Genomic DNA, 23,662 nt, shown 5'->3' with positions numbered 1-23,662 from the left:
TCTTACATGAAAGTTATTTAAATCACAATTGGCAATTGAATAAAAATCCAGAAGACAAGAATGTCAAATTGTATTATAAGGATTAGCCATATTATTGATCGTATTAAGGGACTCTACATTGTGATTGTACAAAGCTCTGAAGTATTATCTCCAGAGAAAATGCTATCAGTTAATAATCTCGCTTTGGGAATTGAATTTATATTGTCTAAGATGACATTTCATTGCAGTACTTGGTGAGGGGTGCTGGATTGTTGCAGGTCCTTCCTTCAGTTGAGATGTTAAACTGTGGTTCTGTCTGCCTGCTCACGTGGATATTAAAGATCCTATGGTGCTATTTGAAAAGCATAGAGAGTTTTATATAATAATAATAATCCTTGCATTTGATATAGCGCTTTTCACGTCTTCTTGACGTCTCAAAGCGCTTCACAGAATAGACTGTAAAGTGAATTGACCATATATTTGTGGGCGAAACGTGGCAGCCAATTGTGCACAGCAGTGTCCCACAAATAATCGTGGATTGAAAATAACCAACTTATTATTGTGTTGTTTTGGTGGGATTATTATTAGGCGTGTGGAGTAAGGAAACTTGCCCAAGGTTTCGCCATTTTTGCCCGGTTTCCTGGCAAACAATCCTGCAAGTAAAATTAATTTCATGTCTGTTTGTGGGATATATAATAATCCCTCCAAAACCAAAAACAATAATAAATTGGTCATTTTCAATCTATGACTGTTTGTGGGACATTGCTGTGCGCAATTGGCTGCCGCGTTCGCTCACAAATATACAGTCAATTCACTTTACAGTGTGTTCTGTGAAGCGCTTTGGGACGTTCTCCCGACGTGAAAAGCGCTATATCAAATGCAAGGATTATTATTATTTCTGTGTGTAATTGTGCTGCTGCATTTGCCTACGAATACACAGTCACTCCATTTCACAGTAAATCATGTGAAGCGCTTTGAGATGTCCTTCCGACGTGATAAGGCACTATACCAAATGCAAGGATTATAATAATAATAATGGGAAATGGAATGTCATAATCTGGTTCATGATAGAACCAACTTCACTGAAGGAAAAAACATGCTTCAAGCTTCTTGAGCTGATCCCTTTACATGATGCCATACTTATATCAATGAGAGATTGCTTAAATCTGGTGATTAATTAATTGGTAATTTTAAGATCTTTGAGAAAACTACACTCTGGTTGGCAAATGGATAAATAAGATTTGTATTTCAGTACTTGTAATTTTCATTAGTGTCATTTTTGCATAATTTGCTGCTTTACCTCCACCTCACTGAGCCAGTATGGGGTCTTGGTGTCCTGATCGACTCGCAACTTTCCTTTAAACTCCACATCCACAACATTGCCTGCCTCCACCACTATCTCTCACCTAAGGTCGCTGAGGCCCTCATCGATGCTTTCATCAGTCCAGGCTTACTGCGCTAACTCCCTGCTCGCTGGACTTCCCAACACTTCCCTCCACAAGCTGCAGATTATTCAGATCCCTGCAACTCGTGTTCTCGCATGCACCAAGTTCCGTGAGCTGATCACCCCTTCCTCGCCCAGAGGATCGAGTTTCTAAGATTCTCGTCATCACTTTTGAAGCCCTATATGGTCTTCCCCTCCCTAACTCTGCAACTTGCTAAAATCTTACCTGCCTGCATCCTCTGCTCGGTGGGCACTGTCCTGCTCCTTGCCCCTCCTTATAATAATAATAATAATAATCACAATAATAATCCTTGCATTTGATATAGCACTTTTCACATCTTCTAGACGTCCCAAAGCGCTTCACGGAATATACTGTAAAGTGAATTGATTGTATATTTGTGGGCGAAACCCGGTAGCCAATTGCGCACAGCAATGTCCCACAAACAGTCGTAGATTGAAAGTGATCAATTTATTATTGTTTTTTGTTTTGGAGGGATTATAGGCGTGTGGAGTAAGGAAACTTGCCCAAGGTTTCGCCCTGCCTGGAATTGAACCCAGGTGTCTCGCTTGCAAAACGAGTGCCCAACCACTGAGCTACAGGACTCCTTGCCTGAAGGTTGTGCCTTCAGCCTTCCTGCTCTCACCCTCTCAACTCCATCCTTTGCCTCGCCCCCTCCTTTGCCTCCTTCAAAGCTTATCTCATGACTTTCCTCTTTCACTGTACCTTTGGTCATTCTTCCCCCCCATCCAACTTGTCCTTCGCCCCTCTTGATTCCAACCGCAGCTTTGGTGCAAACCCTCGACTGTCAGCACCTTGGCATGTCCTCTCGATGTGAAGGTTGCTATATAAATGCAATTTTTTTAATGTTGTAGTTGCTGTTGTTGACCTGTCACTTTATGATAATTTAGGTGTGTATATGAGAAAAAGATGTAGTACTAATGGGAGAGCTATATCAAGCTAACATAAACCGTCACTGTGAGTTTGTTAAAGTTGCGCTTGACTGCTTCTTGACTCAATGTGTCAGGGAGCCCAAAAGGGCAGTTCCTTCCTTGACTTATTCAAAAGTCAGTAACTCAAATACTATTTAGGTAGTTGTTTTACCAGATGACGGTGACCATAGCTCAAGGTCATTTAATTTGACTTGGGAAGTGGCACGTGAGAGCATCAACCAGGACTATGAGCTCAAAGATCTGACATGGGTCTTGAACCCACCAAACCTTCTGTCTCAGAGTTGAGAGTGCTACCAGCTGAGCAGGCTGGCACCTATAGCCCATGAGGAAACGCACTATATCAGATTTTATAATAGCTAGTGTATATTCCAAATATTATTTACATTGTCAATTGGATACATTTGACAATGAAAGTTACTGGTCACCCACCCTGAAAAAAGGAGAGCAATTACAGCAAAAAAAACTATTTTGTTACAATAGACGTGACTGCTGAACTTGTTCTAAATGTAATAAATGTAATCTTGTTGTTGTTGGATCTAATTTTGTTGAGTGCCCTCAACATGATTGGCAAATAAATTACTCATTTAACATGAATTCTGTTAATATGATTTGCATAACTGAGTTCAAAGTATGTAACTGGAGAGGTTGTGTAAAAACCCAAGAGACTGTTTCGGTGAATTTTTATGGGTGGTTTATTTGGTGATGTATGTTCATAACATAACATGTAGGAGCAGGAGTAGGCCATTCGGCCCTTCGAGCCTGCCCCGCCATTCAATCATGGCTGATCTTCTAATCTAACTCCAGCTAATAACCTAACCCGGCCTTATCCCCATATCCTTTAATCTCTTTTGCAATAAGAAATCTATCTATCTCAGTCTTAAATATGTTCAAGGACTGAGCGTCAACAGTCCTTTGGGGTAGTGAGTTCCATACATTCACCACCCTTTGAGTGACGATCACTGAAGATTCCTTGGCTGACGAACTAATTCATAGACTTCTGTACTTTGTTTTATTCCAGCTGGCTAATCCAGGGTTCAAAATATGTTAACCTCTCTAGCTTTCTCTTTGTGTAGTTTCCGGTGTTTAATTTTTAACACCTAATATCTTTTTCTTTGTCTAATCGTATTACTACCCCTCTTGTATCAGATTAGGAAACCAATTGTTTCAGTTCTAGTGAAAAGATTTTTTTTCTATTTCAGACGCTGTATTTATTTCAGATGTCTAACATTTGCATTGTTTCGGCATCTCTTGCCAATTAAAATGAGTTCAGATCCATAGATATCATGCTCAAGATGTGCAGTGTTCTGGTCAGGCCATACCTAGAACACTTCACACAGTACTGGCAACTATGACATAAGGGGACTGACTGCCCAAGAACAGTGCAGAGGATAACAGCAGGATAATTCCCAGAGTTAGAGGAATAAGGTAAGAGCGGTGATTAGACATTGGCTTTTCAGTCTTGAGAAAATATGTCTCAGAGGGGACCTTTACAGAAGTGTACAAAATTTTAAATGGGATTGAAAATGTAAACCTAGTACAATACTTTAGAATGCATCAATTTCTATGATTCTATTGGCATTTTAAGGATAGGATGATTAATACTCTGTTTATACTGTCTATTTGTCAATTGTTTGTCTTCTGAAGGAGGTGGATGCTGGAGCAGTATGATTTGCACCTGTGTAAAATGTGACTCACACTAAGTTGTTTTACTGTGCTACTGTGAATGCTTTGGCCCATTATAATGAAGAATCTTTTTCAATATTTTGTTGCCAAAAAAGATTGTAGAAAGTCGCATAAATATGTTTTCACTTTTTACTTTAATTTGTGAACTTGTTCTGAGGATTGATGAGCACTGAAACAATGCTTTCCATCTATGTACACGGTTTTGGCCTGTGGGATTCTACAAACTTGGTTAACTGTGATCCTCCATCCTATCATTTGACACTGATTGATACTTTTTGAGGTACTGTTAATTTTTTATTGGAGATTAGAACTTGGGAATTCTATTACTGTACACAATGACACAAATTTACACTTATATAGTGCCTTTCATGTTGGGAGAACATCTCAAAATGCTCTAAAAAGACTGAGCGTGAGTGGATATATATATGTATATATCTGGTTGATAACACAATGAATCCCCTGCCTCCTCTCCCCCCTCTGTGCCGCCTTTAGCCCCCACTGTCTCCATGCCTGTGGGCTGTCCATGCCCCACTAACCGCCTGGCACAAGTCTTGGCGTGCGCATCTTGGCTGCTGTCCCCGACCCGAGCTACTTTTCCCCTAAAATGCTCCCTGCCCTGCAACTCTCCCACTCTGTCCTCTCTCTCCGTCCTCCTTCCCTCCTATCCCTATTTGACCGTCCCACAGTCTCCCTCTGCTTTAGCCTGGAAATCCTCCGTTGGTCTCACTGTGGCACTCGGCGTTGGGTGTCCAGCAGCACCCACACTGACTGACCCATGTTGAGAAAGATAAGTGACGCATGAGTAATTTCCATTGGTAGTGTGCCATTCAATGTCAGTTTTATTTTTAGAATAATGTGCTCATCTGATGGCTCTTTTTTGAGCACGAGAGAGAGCGTACACCTTCACAGCCCAATGCATACCAATCTGCCAAAGAATACAAGGTGATGATATTTTGCAGGCTATCCAAACTGGTATTTTTTAAAATGAGGCAATCACACCTTAAGTGGCTTATTATGTGTTTGAACTAAAACTTCAACCATTCTATTGCACTCAAGCTCCACCGAACTTAGACCCCGGGTGCTAACCTGGGGGCTAGCAGAGGGCAGTCTCTCCTCTCATCTGAACCTTCAAGGTTCTCTTCTTGAATGGCTCAGATCCTATCTCTCACCCCGGCTCCACTTTGTCTCCACAAATGGCTTTTCCTCCAGCCTCCGCACCATCTTGTGCGGCGTTCCTCAGGGCTCTATCCTCGCCTCTTCAACCTGTATATGCTCCCTCTTGGTGACATCATCCGCAGACATGGGGTCAACTTCCACGTGTATGTGGATAACACCAATTCTATCTCTCTGCCTCCACCCTCGACTCCAAGACCACCGCGTGCCAGACATCAAGTCCTGGATGAGAGCCGACTTTTTACAGTTGAAAATCAGCAAGGTCGAGGCTCTCTTGATTGGCTCGCGCAAGCGCCTCCGTACCTCAGGCACTGACAGCATCAGCATCCACGGATGCACACTCCACCTCTCCGAGCCAGTCAGGAACCTAGATATCTTGTTTGTCCCTCAACTGTCCTTTCTCCCCCACATCTGTGCCATGACCCGCTCTGTCTTCCCCAGACTTCTGTAATATTGCCTGACTCCACCACTGCCTCACCCCTCAGGCCACTGAAACCCTCATACAAGCCTTCATTACATTTAGGCTCAACTATGCCAACTCCCTGCTTGTTAGCCTTCCCAACTCTTCCCTCCACAAACTGCAGATCATCCAGAACTCTGCAGCTCGCGTCCTCTCCCTCACCAAGCTCCATTACCCCATCACTTCCACCCTCGCCCGGCTCCACTGATTCCCCATCCCTCAGAGGATCGAATTCAAAATCATCGTCCTCACCTTCAAGGCCCTCCACGGCCTTGCCCCCTCCTAACTCTTCGACCTACTAACCCCTTATCAACCTGTCCACTCTGGCTTGCTCCACACCCCGGTGTGCTCCACCATCAGAGGTCGGGCTTTCAGCCTCTCTACCCCAACTTTATGGAACTACATCCCACATTCCCTTGCTGCTTCCCTTGCCGTCTTCAAGGCATGTCTCAAGAGCTTCCTCTTTGACCCTGCTTTTGGTTAACCTCTCTGCTCTTCACTCCTTCTGATCCCAAGCCCCTCCCGCTCGGGTCCTGATCCCTGACCATGCAGTGCCTTGGGACGTCCTCCTGACGTGAAAGGCGCTTTACGAATGTAATTTTGTATTGTGTATATTATATCTACAACTTGTTATGGGACACTGCTGCGCGCAATTGGCTGCCACCTTTCACCCACAAAATATACAGTCAATTCACTTTACAGTATATTCTGTGAAGCACTTTGAGATGTCTCGTCGATGTGATAAGGCGCTATATCAAATGCAAAGATTACTATTTCTTCGTGCAACTTGTGCCATTGTATATAAAACACCTGAGGCTGCAACTGATGAAAAAAGGTTGTTTTATCTGCTCATATGTGGAGCCAAATATCTCTCAGGTTTACAATGTCAATTATTGTTCTATATATATTGTGCACTGTTTTATTTAGATTAGAATGCTAAATTATGCATTTATTATAAATATAAATTGTGCAGAGGTCCTGAGCTTGGGTTCTCCAGCTTCCTGAGTCCTTGATTCTGACTCCCAATAGACAGCAGAAATCTTTCCATTGTGAAAGTGAATCACCCCTGTATGTTGAGTTGTAGTAAATGTTTTATTGGCTTGCTTGATTGGTAAATTAACCACAGGCATAAAGCTGTCGTAATTTTTCCGTAAATACAGTGAACAACCTAGCTCCACTTTGGGACTTAAAGCTTTGTCTAGGCTGACGCTCCAAAACATTGTTAGCGATGCCATCCTGCAGATGAGACTAAACTGAAATCCCATCTGCCTTTTCAGGTAGCTCATGGCATTATTTGAAAAGAGAAGGATTTCTCCCAGTGTCTTGGTAATACTCCTCCAGATAACTCACTGATCATACTTCATAGCTTTTTGGGACATTGTTGTCCACAAGCTGTCTGTCACATGTGCCTACAAGTACTGTGCTTTACAGTAAAATCCTATGAACTGCTTTAACATGTTTTGATGCTGTGATAATCTGTTATATCAAATTGAAGGATTATTTTATTATTGATACCTTCATCATTTGGGACTGATACCACCTTAGATATAGCGACTCCAGATGTATATCTCTGGGTTTGAATGTTTTTGTATACCTTTTTTCTTTGCCTCTAGTGGTTTATTGTGTATGTATGTGCGTGTTTTCCTCCCCCCCCCCCTCTCTCTGCTTGTGTGTTTCTTTTTTTAATTGTGGGTATGTGCGTGTGCACACCCAGATGTGTGTTCAGGTCTCTTTTTTCTTTCCTCTCTCTATTGTAGATAGATATCTAAACATGTTTTTCTTACATTGCAAGCTGACTGTCCTTCTTTCCAATTTACATAGGCTGACATGCAGATAGTTAATGTGTGGTTGTGTTGTTCTACTATACTTTGAAAAGAGATGTTTTGGACTTTAGATCGAGTTGGATTAGGATTTACAAGTGAAGTGGTTTTATTGAGCTTCCACTTTTTATTGTGATCCATGTTTTCCACAGTTTTGTTTGAGAGATGTAAGAAAAGCAGGTTGTTTGATATCGGGTGTGGAATATTTTTCAAATTTGGAGTGTAATTTGTTAAATGTGAAATGATGTGCATGATGCTTTTATAAGTCACCTTATTATTCAGAATTGCGCTCTCATTTAGCTTGTTTTGTTGTTGAGAAAGATAAGTGACGCATGAGTAATTTCCATTGGTAGTGTGCCATTCAATGTCAGTTTTATTTTTAGAATAATGTGCTCATCTGATGGCTCTTTTTTGAGCACGAGAGAGAGCGTACACCTTCACAGCCCAATGCATACCAATCTGCCAAAGAATACAAGGTGATGATATTTTGCAGGCTATCCAAACTGGTATTTTTTAAAATGAGGCAATCACACCTTAAGTGGCTTATTATGTGTTTGAACTAAAACTTCAACCATTCTATTGCACTCAAGTTTAACATTGAAATGTATAGTATTGGAATATGTTGTGCACTAAGAATTAATTATTTTATATTGCACCTATGGTTACCGACATGCTGGGTTTTCAATTTTGACTATGCTGTCAGGAGAGTTTCCAACTGAAGCCTTGGGACCTAACACAAATTAACACAGAGAAATAAATTGAGACAACCTTCTACTGCTACCCTCCCCTCCCCACCCTCCACCCCTCCTGATGCCAACCACTGGCTCTGGTGCGGATCACTGACTGTCCATTGCCTTGGGATGTCCTCCTCATCTGAAAAGCGTAATAAAAAATGTAATTTGTTGTTGTTGCTACTATGAGTTCTCTTACATGCAACAATTTGAAGGAAAAAAAGCAGACCCATCTTGCATACCAGTGATGTAGAGAAAGTGGTGCAGAGAAAGTTCAGAGAGTCTGTATAAACTATCTTGGTAGAATGGTCGAAGAGGAAGGTTTTCAGGTGGGACTTGAAAAAGGGGAGAGAGCGGCAAGGCAGAGGGATTGAGGAGAGTGTTCCAGAGTTTCGGGGCGTAATGCCTGAAAGCGTGACTTCTGATGGTGAGGCAGAGGATGCGAGGGACAAGCAGGAGTACACTTAAAGGGACCTCTCTTGGATCTGAGCTTACCATAATTTTAACACGAGCAAATTTTTAGCAAGACCAGTCAGTATTATTTAAGTTTTGGCAAAGTTGATGTATTTATTAAAAAGAAATCTTTAATTTCTCCAATTATCTTGTATTATATTAAACATTACAAATATGCAAGTCTTTTATTCAACAATGCCCTATAAAAAGTTGGTGCAGCTGATCATTCTTTCCACGAATGTAAGGCAATTTTACTTCTATTATTTAATCAGTGATGAAATAATGGTTGCACGATTTGGATGTTAAGTAATTGTTTCCTTTATTGTAGTTCCACAGTCAATGCTTATACATAGAGCAAAGACCCACAACCACAAGCCTCAATAATGGGAGCAATCCGGTTATCAGAGAATTTAAGTAACATTCAATTACCTATTCCTGGGAGTGCAGCTGGCAGCATGGGGATTCATCCAATCTGCACCTCATTGATCTTGACTGAACTCTCTATTTTTATACCCTATTAGTTATTGTGAAGCCAAAACCAATAGAATAGTGTACATTCCTGCTGCTGTGGGGCACGTTTACCAGCAGTGTTCAGATGCTAGGTGTCCATTGCATTGGATGCCAACTAAAATATTTTCTACCAAGTTCCAATATTTCCTCCACTCCTCCTTATCAGAAGGCCATCCCTGGTAAACAAAGTCAATGCCACAGTGTTTTTCTGCAGCAATCCCTGCAGTAAACATTTTGCGTTAACTCTTTCCTTACACAAAGGATGTTGAATGACCCACTTGTCTTACAGCATACTATTGGGTTAGCTTGTGAAACAGAATTTCAATGCATGTTCATAAGAATTTATGTGAACAAATTGTTGACATCAAGATAGATGGTTGTTCTATATCTCTACTCGCAAGAATATTACAAATTAAATTAAGATATAACTGCTACTATATCAGGTGATGTGGGGTGTAGCTTTGAACCCAGCTGGATGTTATGAAAAAAACTAATAACTGGAGTAGGTGTTCAAATAGTGCAATAATAATAAATCATAATAAATCATAATAATAAATCATGATTTTGGTGGTATCCTTGAAATATATTGAACGCAATATTTTCTTATATCAAAAGGTTTTTTCTGTCTTCTCCCACTCTTCCAGCTACAGTTAACAAGAGAGGCCAGACACCTGATGAGGAAATTGAAGAATTAGTATACTCGCACAAAAACTAAGAAGTCCCAATTGACTTGTGAACAAAACAAAAACAGTATTACTTTGCTAGTTTTGTATTTTTAAAAACATCCAAATATATTTTTTAAAATGGCACAAAGCAACTTAATTAGCTAAACCTACTTTGACTCTTTATTTTAAAGAAAATACTGCTTAGCACTGACCATGCCATATTAGATTATACAGTGGTAAATATTTGTGTCAACTTTCTACCCTTGATATTGTGGTTACATTTAAATTATTTCCACAGCCTTGTGTATCAACAAAACTAGAGGAAGTTTTGTGAGCGCAGTCCTTTACCATCGAGAATATTTTTTCTCTCTTGGCAGAGGCTCAAGGTTGAATTGTAGAATTACAGATTATATGCTTATGTGTGCTTTTTCAACTCTTGTTTGGTAGATGCCTAAAAGTAAATTAAGCCACATCGACCTGGAAGCTCATATGTTTGATTCCCAGCCTTACAGCTGATCTAAGCCACTGACAATAAGACCACAACAATTGTCCTTGGTGTTGAGGGACAAATCAGCTAGGCTTTTCACTCCTCTGATATCTGTTGAGAAATGTGGATATCTGGTGAGATTGAGCTTGACTGTGATGTTTGTTAAAACTCACTGTCCAGCATCACAATAGAATCGTCACTTGGGTGAGATAGCAGAGGGCAGCTTTGGATCTGTATCTCAGAATAAATTGGAAGCTTCAACAGAGGAGGAAAAAAGACAGACAGCATTTTCTTCCTTCTGAATTGGACTTCAGATTCCAAGGCTGCAACATAAATTTTGAAATGCATACTTGATACTTACTAATTTATAAATTGTTCCCTACTAATATCCATAAAGGGTAATACCAGTAATGTGCTTAATACTAGGAATGTGCTGTTTTGCAAGCTTATTGTGAGTAATAGTTGTGTATACTTTGCAGTTGATGAGAAGTTTCTTTGCCCAGCTTCTAGGCAGTTGATCTTTTCAAAATTGTAGGAATTTCAAAATACATTACATTTTGAAAAATTCAATGTTTTTTTCAAAAATAAAAGCACAACTGTATAACCATTTCTTTAAAACGACAACAAAATTACATTTGTAATAAAACGTTAATGATAAAAAACATTCACTGTTTTAACATCTGCAGAACAGCAGTGGGAGCTATATAATGCAAAGATGTCAGTTACTGGTAATGTTAGAGCTGTGAGTCCCTCCCATTTCAATGCAGTAGTGCTGAATCTGGAACAAGATGAACTGCAGATTACTGTTTACAACGACATTGCAGAGAGTTGTGTGTTCATAGTTTGAATGCTAAAGTATCTAATTATTTTAGACCAACTGTAGTAAAACATTATTTGATTGATTAATTAAATATTATGGTTACTCAATGGTAGAATAATAATAATTCTTGCCTTATCACGTTGTTGAGATGAGTTTCACAAGATTTTTACTGTGAAGTGCAGTGACTGTAATTGTAGGCAAATATGGAAGCCAATTTGCACATATCAATGTACCCACAAACAGCCTTGAAGCGAATGACCAATTTTATTTGGGCAATTGATTGCTAGGGTAGAAAGAAACTCCCTTTATTTGAAGTGCCGTGAAAGCTTTAACATCAACATACACAGGCAGTCTGGCCTTGGTTTAACATCACATCTGAATGATGGCACCTCCAACAATGCTGACGTATTAGTCAGTCTGTTTCCAATCCAACGAAGAAGGAAGCAGTGCTGGATCTAGTTCTGGGGAACTAAGTGGGGCAAGTAAAGCAGATTTCAGTGGGACAGCATCTGGACAACAGTGATCAAACATCATTAGGTTTAGAGAACTTATGGAAAGGGACAAGGAGTAATCAAAGGTGAAGATATTCAACTGGAAGAGGGCTAATTTCAATACTTAAAAAGGGACCTAGCCAAGGTGGACTGGAGATAAAGATTGGCAGGTTAAACAGCTAACGATCAACGGGAAGCCTCCAAGGAGGAGATAGTTTGGGGACAGATCAAATACTTTCCCACAAAGGGGAAAGGTAGGGCATCCAAATCCCCCTGGATGAATAAGGAAATTGGGATTAAAATAAAACAGAAAGAGGCTAATGATAAATGTCAGGTCCAAAATACAGAAGATAATCAAATAGAATATAGAAAGTACAGAGGAGAACTGAAAAAGGAAATAAGAGGGTCACAGAGATTATATGAGAAAAGATTAGCGGGTAACATAAAAGAGAACCCTAAGGTATTTTATAAGCATATAAAGAATAAAAAGTTAGTCAAAGGTAGGGTGGGTCCAATTAGGGACCAAAGAGGAAATCTTCTTGTGGAGGCAGAGGGCATGGCTGACGTACTGTCTTCACAAAAGAAGAGGATGCAACCAATGCCTCAGTATCGGAGGAGAGGATAGAGAAATTGGATAAGATAAGAATAAACTGAGAGGAGCTACCAAAAAGGTTGTCGGTGCTCAAGTCACCCGGTCCGGACAGGATGCATCCTATGTTACTGAGGGAAGTAAAGGTGGAAATAACAGGCTCAGGCCACAATTTTTCAATCCTCCTTGGAAACCGGGGTGGTGCCAGAGGACTGGAGGGTTGCAAATGTTACTCCCCTGTACAAAAAGGGGCAGAAGGATAAACCCGGGAACTACAGACCAGTCAGCTTAATGTCAGTAGCGGAGACACTTCTAGAGACTAATCCGGGACAAAATAAATTTTCACTTAGAAAATATGGGTTAATAAAGTGAGCCAACATGGATTTGTTAAAGGCAAATCATCTATAACAAACCTGATAGAGTTTTTTGATGAAGTAACGGAGAAATTAGATGAAGGTAGTGCAGTTGATGTAGTTTATATTGATTTTCAAAAGGCATTTTTCAAGTGCCACACAAGAGACGTGTAAGCAAAATACAATCCCATAGTATTAAAGGGACAGTGGCAGCATGGATACAGAACTGTCTGGGAGACAGAAAGCAGAGCGTGATGGTGAATGGTTGTTTTTTTTGACTGGAGGGAAGTGTGCAGTAATGTCCCCCAGGGGATCAGTATTGGGACCGCTGCTGTTTTTGATCTATATAAATGACCTTTGGTGTAGGGAGCACAATTTCCAAATTGGCAGATGATACTAAGCTGGGAAAAGTAGTAAACAGTGAGGAGGATAGTAACAGACTGCAAATGGAATAGACAGACTGGGCAGACACTTGGCAGATGAAGTTTAATGTGGAGAAATGCGAAGTGATGCATTTTGGAGGAAGAATGAGGAGAGGCAATATAAGATCGTGCAAAGCAGATTTACCAGGATGGTACCAGGAATGAGGGACTTCAGTTATCAGGAGAGGCTAGAGAAGTTAGGGTTATTCTCCTTGGAGCAGAGAATGTTAAGAGGAGACTTAATAGAAGTTTTCAAAATTATGAGGGGATTCGATAGCGTGAACAAAGAGAAACTATTTCCACTGGCGAGTGGGTCGGTAACCCGAGGACACCAATTTAAAATAGTTGTTAAAAGAAACAGAGGGGAGGTGAGGATAAATTTTTTTACACAGCGAGTTGTTCGGATCTGGAATGCATTGCCTGAAAGAGTAGTGGAAGCCGATTCAATCACAGCTTTTAAGAACGAAATAGATAATAATTTGGGGAGGACAAGTTTGCAGGACTTATGGGGAGAGCGTGGAGGAGTGGGATTGAATTGGATAGCTCTTTTCAAAGAGCTGGCACAGATACGATCGGCCAAATGGCCTCCTTCTGTGCTCTATGATTTCTATGAATGCAACACTCCCCGAAAATGTATTGGAGTGTCAGCTACACTCTGAGCTAAAAGTCCCGACGTGGGGCTGAACCTGCAATCTTCTGACTCTGATAGCAGAGTGCTTCCAACTGGCTGACACCCACTGGATTGCAATTTTGTGTGTTTCTTTGTGGGTATGGAAAATGAAGAAAGGTCATTGGAACTTCAATTTTAAAATTGGTAAAGCAGGCGAAGGGGGAAATCACCATCTCAGTTTGAGTCTTATCGTCTGTTTATGTGATATGTAACCAGTTGTGAGATCAGAAGAGGATAGAGTGGTCAATGTTATCAAAGGTAGCAGATAGGTCAAGGAGGCAGAGGGAGCCCTGGTCCAGATGGACAAATTACCTTTTATCACATTGTAACAAAGGTTAGATTGTAGGAAGTACTATTCTCTTGATGAGATGTTCAATGTCCTCTCTGCCTGTTCTGGTGGAGATTAAAGATCCATGGTACTATTTGAAAAGAGAAGGGAGTTTCTCCCAGTGTCATGGGTGATTGTGGAACATTGCTGTGCACAAATTGGCTGCTGTGTTCTCTTACAAAATACACTGCAGTCATTTATTAAAAATGAGAAAGGCCTTTTGTGTGACTGATGTGAGATTTTACAATAAGAATGCTAATCTGTTTGACATGATTTTAATTAACTTGATTTATGTTTGCTTTCTCTTAATTTGTACTGCTTCTAATTTGTACTACTCCTTTAAGATAATCATAAGGAAATGTATGGCTATGATTCCTGAAATTTAATTGCAACACATTAAGGAGAGCATGTAAGCATGCGAGTTTGATGATTTTGAAAAAGATGACTAATTTAGCTACTAAATATAACATTTGAAATTCATTACTTTATCTATTTGATGCATGTACATATGTTACATTAAATACAAATTAGAAATGTTATTTAAATATTGTATATTTAATATTTGAATTTTTTTCATACATGTTTGGCTTTTGTAATATCAGTTAGCATTTTAGTGAATTACAGTCAAATGTTGCTTACCTGCATGCTGGATAGTTGCACATCTCTATCTGCTTTGGGGCGCAGAAGTGAAACTGGACTACGAGTTTGGTAAATCAATACAAAGAAGTTATTTTTTAATGTTAGTTATCCTCAATTTTGTTTTATATATGCATGCCATTTATACTTACATTTAGATATTTGTTCTGACATTATGAAAAAGGTTTCACATTATAAAATTCACAACCAATTTAAAATTTATTTCAGGGAGAAATGTCTCATAGGTAAAATTGCTCGTGTAGAAGTAAAAGAAATTCAGCAGTATATAATTGTCTGCGGAAAGATTTTGCTAACTGATAAAATACAATACAAAATTACATTTCTAAAGTACCTTTCACGTCGGGAGGACATCCCAAGGCGCTGGACAGTCAGGGATTTGGACCCAAGCTGGAAATCAGGGAGGGTGGAAGGCAGGGATGGTAGAAGGCTGGCTGAAGGCAGGGTTGAAGAGGAGGGTTTCGAGATGCGCCTTGAAGGAGGCAAGGGAGTGAGGTGGAGGGAATATGGGATGGCATTCCATAGGGTGGGGGCAGAGAGACTAAAGGCCCGACCGCCAATGGTGGAGCGGGCCGGGTGGGGGATGTGGTGCAGGCCAAAGCCTGCTGAGTGGAGGAAGTGGACAGGTTGATATGGGGTCAGCTGGTTGCAGAGGTAGGGAGCGGCAAGGCCGTGGGGGGCCTTGAAGGCGAGGACGAGAATTTTGGACTCTATCATCTGGGGAATGGGGAGCCAGTGGAGCAGGGCAAGGGTGGGGGTGATAGGGTTACAGAGCTTGGCGTGGGAGAGGACATAAACTGCAGAGTTTTGGATGATTTGCAGCTTGTGCTTTAGATACTAGTATTTCTCTATCTGAAACTAATATTCTAAGCTGAATAATAAATCAACTTGCATGACAATGAAGTGACGAAATGGAAGAAGGCCAAGGACAAATGAAAGGGTAAAGAACAAATATGGGAGTTTCGCCCACAAATATACAGTCAATTCACTTTACAGTATATCTTGTGAAGCGTTTTGAGACATCTAGAAGACGTGAAAAGTGCTATATGAAATGCAAGGATTATTATTATAAGTGATTAGGTTACATTGCATAATCACATGTATAGTTAGCTTTATGGTAATTGCAAAATTGTCCGTGGGTAGATGAAGATTTTTGTTCAGTTCAAAGAAAAACTTTTCATGCAAAAATAATTCTTCTTATTAAAGTATTGATCATCAGGAATTATCATCTCCTCCTACCTCTCTGACCTGCTGACTCCCTACCAACCTGCCCACTCCCTCCATTCATCGGGCTCTGGTCTGCTCCATGTCTCCCGCCCTACCATCGGTGGCCGGGCTTTCAGCCTCTCTGCACCCACACTCTGGAACTCCATCCCACGGTCCCTTCGCCTCACTTCCTCTCTTGCCTCCTTCAAGGCCGGTCTCAAGCCCCTTCTCTTCGACTGCGCCTTTGGTCTCCCTCCCACCTCACTGCCTTCCCTCACCCCTACTCCACCCCTCCCTCATGCTCGGGCCCCGACACCTGACTGTTCAGCTTTGGGACATCCTCCCGACGTGAAAGGTGCTCTATAAATATAATTTTGTTGTTGTTGTTGTATGCAGGAAGAGCTTCTTACCAGGAAGCTCGCAAGGAGCGCCTAGTAACTGCCACTAACTGAGTAAGGGCTCAAACTTGATGGATATCAAATGACTAAGTCGTGGGAGGTAAACAAAATGTTCTTGGAGCTGAACTGTTTGCATTGTAACAAGTTTGGCACCGGAATGTCAGAATCAATCCAACCCTTTGTGGAAGTCTTGCTTATCCAGTTCTTGAACTAGGCGGATCTGCAGTGCTCCAGCCCATTGCTGATGACAGACTGACCAGTCTGGCTCATTGGCATTACTTGGAGGGAACTCCCCTTTAAATTGGTTGTATATTTAATTTGTTGGTTTCTGATACTTGCTGGGGATGTTGGGAAGATGTTGTTTCATTCAATCAGATGCTGTGTGTTTGTGTGGTGATAGAAAACAGACAATTAGATTTACGATCTCAACTTATGTTGAGAGTTTGGAGGCTTGAAAGGATGCCAGTAATGTTTGACATGTATGTGTTTGTGAGTTGTTTTCCCTCCTGAATTGAGTGGTAGAATTCATAGTTCAAAAATAATTTATTATTGAACTATAAATTTTGTGTCTGCGCAGAATACATGACCCTTTATCTCAGAGTGCTTAACAGTGGCAGAGATTAACACTGAACCGGGGAGAGTGGGAGATGTACCCCAAACGCATGGAAGGAAGGTCATCAGGTGCGATCTGAAGATGGGAAAGGAGAAGACAAGGCAGAGAGATTGAGCCAGAGAGTTTCATAGTTTCAACAACAAATTACATTTATATAGTGCCTTTCGGGTTGGAAGGACATCCAAGTCACAAGACAATCAGAGATTTGGACCCAAGCAGGTCAGAAGGGGTGGAGGATAGGAGTAGGAGGGTGACCGAAGGCGCGGTCAAAGAGGAGGGTCTTGAGATGTGCCTTGAAGAAGGAAGCAAAGCGAACGGCTGGATGGGGGACATGGAGCAGGACAGGTTGATGTGGGGTCAGCAGATACAGAGGTAGGGAGGAGTAAGGCCATGAAGAACCTTGAAGGTGAGGATAAGGATTTTGAACTCTATCCTCTGGGAGTTGGGATGTCAGTGAAGCCAGCGAGGATGGGGGCGATAGGGTCATGGAGCCTGTTGTGGGAAAGGACACGAGCTGCAGAGTTCTGACTGATCTGCAGTTTGTGGAGAGGCGAGTTGGGAAGGCTGGCAAGCAAGGAGTTAGTCTAGTTGAACCTAGATGTATTGAATGCGTGGCTGAAGATCTTAGCAGCCTGAGAGGAGAGGCAGTGGTCGAGCTAGAAAATGTTGCGGAGGTGGTTGAAGGCAGAACAGGTCATAGATGTCTGTGCCTCCAATTCATTCACTCCAAGATTATTTGTGGAACATTGAGCAGAGAGCCCAGCAGCGCGAGGAGGAACTGAGTGAGGTGGAACAGAGTGAGAATGTTGTTAAGGAATTTGGTGAGAGTGGGAATTTTTCAGCAAGAGAGATACCGGAGAGCAAGAGAGAATTCTTTAATTCAGCACAAAAGTGGGAAATCTATCTTGAGGTAGAGGCAAACTTATATGTAAGCAGGCAAGCAAGTCAGTTAGCAGTTAATCATAGGCCAGGTATTAGGGATTAAAAAATCTGCTGACCAGTCGAAGCTGGATGATTTTGTTTGAGTCCTATATAAAGGAGAGCTTTACTTGAGCAGAGAGCCCAGCAGCATGAGGAGGGAACTAAGTGAGGTGAAACAGAGTGGGGATTCTGTTAGGGAATTAGGTGAGAGTGGGAATTCAGTGCAGAGGGAGAAAGAGGTACATAATTATAAAATATATAATATTTATATTAAAATAATAAACATGGCTGGGAATATGGCAGGGCAGCTGAGACCGGTTGCATGCATGATGTGTGCCATGTGGGAATGCAGGATGCTTTGTGTACCCTGGACAAACACGTGTGTAGAAAGTGCCTCTGGCTGTTGTGCTTGAGCTCAGAGTTTCTGAGCTCGAGGAGAGACTGGTGTCACTACATAGTATACAGGAGGTTGGATCGAACGTTTCAGGAGGTGGTCACCCCATAACCACAGAAGGTTCAGAAGGAGAGTGAATGGGTGACCACCCGGCATAGTAGGAAGAGGGGACGTGCAGTGCAGAAATCCCCTGAGTGTGGCACTGAATGTGGTTCTCTGTACTGAATACTGGTCAGGGTGATGACACCTCTGGGGAGGGGAGTCAAAAACAAATGGGTGCACAGAGGGACACAGAAGGAAGAAGAAAACAGTGCTGGATCTAATTCTGGGGAATGAAGTAGGGAAAGTGGAGCAGGTTTCAGTAGGAGAACACCTGGACAACAGTGATCACAACATTGTTAGATTAGAGTACTTATGGAAAGGGATAAGGAGCAATCAAAGGTGAAGATACTCGACTGGAAGAGGGCTAATTTGAGTGAGTTAAAAAGGGACCTAGCCAAGGTGGACTGGAAATAAAGATTAGCAGGTAAAACAGCTAATGAGCAATGGGAAGCCTTCGAGGAGATAATTCGCAGACAGAACAAATACTTTCCCACAAAGGAGAAAGGTAGGGCATCCAAACCTCCCTGAATGAATAAGGAAATTGGGATTAAAATGAAATAGAAAAAGGAGGCTTATGATAAATATCAGGTCCAAAATACAGAAGATAATCTAATAGAATATAGAAAGTACAGAGGAGAACTGAAAAAGGAAGTAAGAGGGGCAAAGAGATTGTATGAGAAAAGATTAGCGGGTAACATAAAAGGGAACCCTAAGGTATTTTATAAACATATAAAGAATACAAGGTTAGCCAAAGGTAGGGTAGGTCCAATTAGGGACCAAAGAGGAAATTTTTGTGGAGGCAGAGGGCATGGCTGATGTACTGAGTGAGTACTTTGCATCTGTCTTCACAAAAGAAGAGGATGCAGCCAATGCCGGAGGAGAGGGTAGAGAAATTGGATAAGATAAGAATAAACCAAGAGGAGGTACTAAAAAGGTTAACGGTGCTCAAGGTAGATAAGTCACCCAGTCCAGACGGGATGCATCCTATGTTACTGAGGGAAGTAAGGGTGGAAATAACGGAGGCTCTGGCCACAATCTTTCAATCCTCCTTGGACACTGGGGTTGTGCCAGAGGACTCGAGGGTTGCAAATGTTACTCCCCTGTACAAAAAGGGGCAGAAGGATAAACCCGGGAACTACAGGCCAGTCAGCTTAATGTCAGTACTGGGGAAACGTCTAGAGACTGTAATCCAAAACAAAATAAATTTTCACTTAGAAAATATGGGTTAATAAAGGACTGCCAATATGCATTTGTTAAAGGCAAATCATGTATAACAAACTTGATAGAGTTTTTTGATGAAGTAACGGAGAAGTTGGATGAAGGTCGTGCAGTTGACGTAGTTTATACATGATTTTCGTCTGATAAAGGTGTTTGATAAAGTGCCACATAAGAGACTTGTAAGCAAAATAGAAGCCCATGGTATTGAAGGGACAGTGTCAGCATGGATACAGAGCTATCTGGGAGACAGAAAGCAGAGAGTGGTGGTGAAGGATTGTTTTCTGACTGGAGGGAAGTGGGCAGTGGTGTTCCCATTGGATCAGTATTGGGACCACTGCTGTTTTTGATCTATATAAGTGACCTGGGAAGTACAATGTCAAGTGATGCATTTTGGGAGGAAGAATGAGGAGAGGCAGTATAAGCTCGTGCAAAGGAGATTTACCAGGATGATAGCAGGAATGAGGGACTTCAGTTATCAGGCGAGGCTAGAGAAGCTAGGGTTATTCTCCTTGGAGCAGAGAACGTTAAGAGGAGACTTAATAGAAGTTTTCAAAATTATGAGGGTATTCAGTAGGGTGAACAAGGAGAAGCTATTTCCACTGGCGGGTGGGTCGGTAACCCGAGGACACCAATTTAAAATAGTTGTTAAAAGAAATTTTTTTCACACAGCGAGTTGTTCGGATCTGGAATACATTGCCTGAAAGAGTGGTGGAAGCCAATTCGATAAGAGCTTTTAAAAGAGAAGTAGATAATTATTTGGGGAGGACAAGTCTGCAGAGCTATGGGGAGAGAGCGGTGGAGTGGGATTGAATTGGATCGCTCTTTTCAAAGAGCTGGCATGGACATGATGGGCCGAATGGCCTCATTCTGTGCTGTATAATTCTATGATCCTTTGATTGAGCGTAAAATTGGCTGCTTCATTTGTCCACAAAATACTTGGGTTACTTACCCCACAAATATACAGTCAATTCACTTTACAGTATATGCTGTATATTCATATATATGTATATTCATATATATTCATATGTATATTCCAGAAGACGTGAAAAGCGCTGTATCAAATGCAAGGATTATGTTATCACTTACATTTATTATGATCCTGTGGTGAAGTATGACCTGACACAAACTCTCAATTTGCTTCAATTAGTAAATTTTAATAAGGAATTAACGAGATTATACATATCAAGGTTATATATACGTTTAATATAGTCAAAGAAATTACTGCTTACGAAAGGTTAGTAAATTTTGCTGCAATGAGTTGATCAGACCAATACAGTGGCTTTGATAGAGTAATTAACTGATGTTGTTTTGATCCATGCTTTCCTCCAGATTGGTTGTGGTTAGCTACTCCTTTACCAAAACTCAGCTATTCCATATTTAACCCCCAAATCTCTGGTTCTTTATACCTGTTTGGTCACGTACTCCAGTCTGTTCAATGTGTTGTTAGAAACACCAGCTACAAACCAAGGACCAACTTTATCTTCCATAGTGAAGAAAACCTTTGTTCTTTATTCTTCCATTTGTGCTTGGCATAATTGATCCATTGCGTCAATTATGATTATTTTCATGTCAGTATTCTGACACCCTGTCTTCTCTCATTACCTTGTTCTAGTGGCTATTCTTCATAGTGGGTGCCACGAGTCTGATTTATAATTATAAGAATAATCCTTGCATTTGATAGAGACAAATAAGCTATATCCTCTGGAGTGGAAATCCAGAACAAGGGAGCATAATCTTAAAATTACAGTTAGACCATTTAGGAACAAAATTAGCAATCTGTTTTTCGCTCTAAGGGTAATGAAAATCTGGAATTCTCTCCCCCAAAAGAATGCTGGTTCCATTCACATTTTCAAGATGGAAGTAGATAGATATTTGTTAGGTATTAAAACTTTGCAGCTCATGTACTTTCACGCACCAGACTCCGCGACTCCACTGGCTCCCCATCCCCCAGAGAATCGAGTTCAAGATCCTCATTCTCACCTTTAAGGCCATCCATGGCCTTACCCCCTCCTACCTCTCTGACCTGCTGACTCCCTACCAACCTGCCCGCTCACTCCGTTCATCAGGCTCCGGCCTGCTCCATGTCTCCCACCCGATCCGCCCTAACATCGGTGGCCGGGCTTTCAGCCTCTCTGCCCCCACACTCTGGAATTCCATTCCACGGTCCCTTTTCCGTGCCTCCTTCAAGGCCGGTCTCAAGACCCTTCTCTTCGAGATGTAAAAGACCCTTCCCTCCCGATGTAAAAGGCGCTCTATAAATGTAGTTTTGTTGTTGTTGTTGAGACAAGGCCGGGTAACTGGACTTGAGGTACAGATCAGCCATGATTTTATAAAATGGTGGAACAGACTCGTGGGGCTGAATAGCCCACTGCTGTTTCTATATTTCTATATAGCACCTTATCACGTCTTCAAGATGTCTCTAAGCGCTTCACGGAATATACCGTGAAGTGAATTGACTCTCTATTTTGTGGGTGAAACACGGCAGCCAATTGCACACAGCATTGCCTCATAGTTGTGGATTGAGTGACAAAATTATTATTACTTTTTTGAAGGGATTATTACCCCTGGAAAAGTGATCCACCAATTGACTAACAACTAGGTTCCTACTTACTGCTAGGTAAATAGAGGCGTGTGGCGAAAGGAAACTTGCCCAATGTTGCGCTCTATCCAGGAATTGAACGCAGGTCTTCTCGCTTGTGAGGCTGAGGACTCTAACCACAAAGCTACAGGACTCCACTCTGAGGGGCTCAGAGCAGAGCTCAATACTGTTCTCACTGATGCATACAGGTACATGATCCAGCAGATGCCACTAGATAGCAGTCAACCAATACTGATTTTTTTCTCTTCCAAACTGAGCTCAATTATATCATTCTTAAGTGCATAATTTTACTAAAATCTATTTGATTCTTTTCAAATTTTGTAACATTTAATACCCTGATTTGCTCCAGAAAATGTCGCTCCTTTTTTAGATGTAATTATTAGCTCCATTTCATTTATGACATTCCTGAAATGTAAAATATTAAAACTAAATATAAAACACTCTAATGTTTCACATTAGCAGAATGCATACAAATTAAGAGATTAAAACAAGCCCCATACACAGGCGAAAAATAAACATCATAATAAGCGCTTTTACAGTATGATGATATTTGAAAATAATCAAATTATTGTGTATGAAAGGAGAATATTAAATTATGACCTAGTCTGATTTTATTATAATATACAGTGAGCCAGATTTTTTTAGTTTTGGACTGGGTTATAACAATTCTAATAACAATTATAATAATTCAAGTTGATTATTAGCTGGTGTTATTGACATATGTTTGGATAGTCAGACAACTTAAAACTGACGGGTTAAGTTGCAGGTGGAACATTGACAAGGATGTGAATTTTTCAGTTATGCTGCTGGGTTGCAGAATTTCCATGTGTTACTCTTGCTATGATTAAACATTCCAAAAATAACCCACAGTAAACAGCTAGCTGTGTGCTTGATTGCCCAGGGAAGCTCCATGGGTTATTAACCATCTGAGATATACTAGTATTTTTCCCATTTCTAAGTGGATCGATTTCAAGGTCCTCATCCTCACCTATAATTTCCTTCACATTCCAGTTCCTCCCTATCTTTCAGAAGTCCCACTCCCCTGCTTGTCCCTTCTGCCTGGCTCACTTGAGCTTGCTGCGCATCCCTGCCTTACAGACGACACCAATGGTGGCCAAGATTTCCTATTCTCAGCCTTTCATTGACCCCTCCATCTCGCCCCTCCATCTGTCTTAAAACCTACCTTTTTAACCATCACCTTCCCTGCTCCTGCTGGTCATTCGTCCCTGCCATTGTGAAGCGCTTTGGGACGTTATTCTACGTGAAGCATGTATATAAATAGCTTACTCATAATATATGTTTTTCTGCCTGCTTTCATGGCTATGTTAAAGATCCCATCATATTATTTGCCACTTTTGCTAACCAAAACGTCAATGCACTTGGCAGTAATGATGGTTTGATGTGATAAGGTGCTATAAAAAGTGCACATTTTCGAGAGAATTATTTTGTAACTGTTAAAGTAGAAACATTTTTGCAAATTTAAGAGGCAATAAACAGTATTGTCCACAAATAAAACTCCATGCAGCCA

General features: G+C 41.1%; 1 protein-coding gene across 1 annotated transcript in view; it reads left to right on the top strand.

Annotated features, from left to right (window-relative positions):
• Nucleotides 1–23,662, top strand: part of trappc9 (trafficking protein particle complex subunit 9) — a 497,684-nt gene that overhangs the window by 109,903 nt on the left and 364,119 nt on the right. The window lies entirely within an intron of this gene.

Source organism: Callorhinchus milii, unplaced genomic scaffold (genome assembly GCF_018977255.1).
Source record: "Callorhinchus milii isolate IMCB2004 unplaced genomic scaffold, IMCB_Cmil_1.0 Scaffold2, whole genome shotgun sequence".
In the NCBI taxonomy this organism is placed as follows: domain Eukaryota; kingdom Metazoa; phylum Chordata; class Chondrichthyes; order Chimaeriformes; family Callorhinchidae; genus Callorhinchus; species Callorhinchus milii.
The sequence above is the reverse complement of the archived record's forward strand: the minus strand, read 5'-3'. Positions and strand labels throughout refer to the sequence as shown.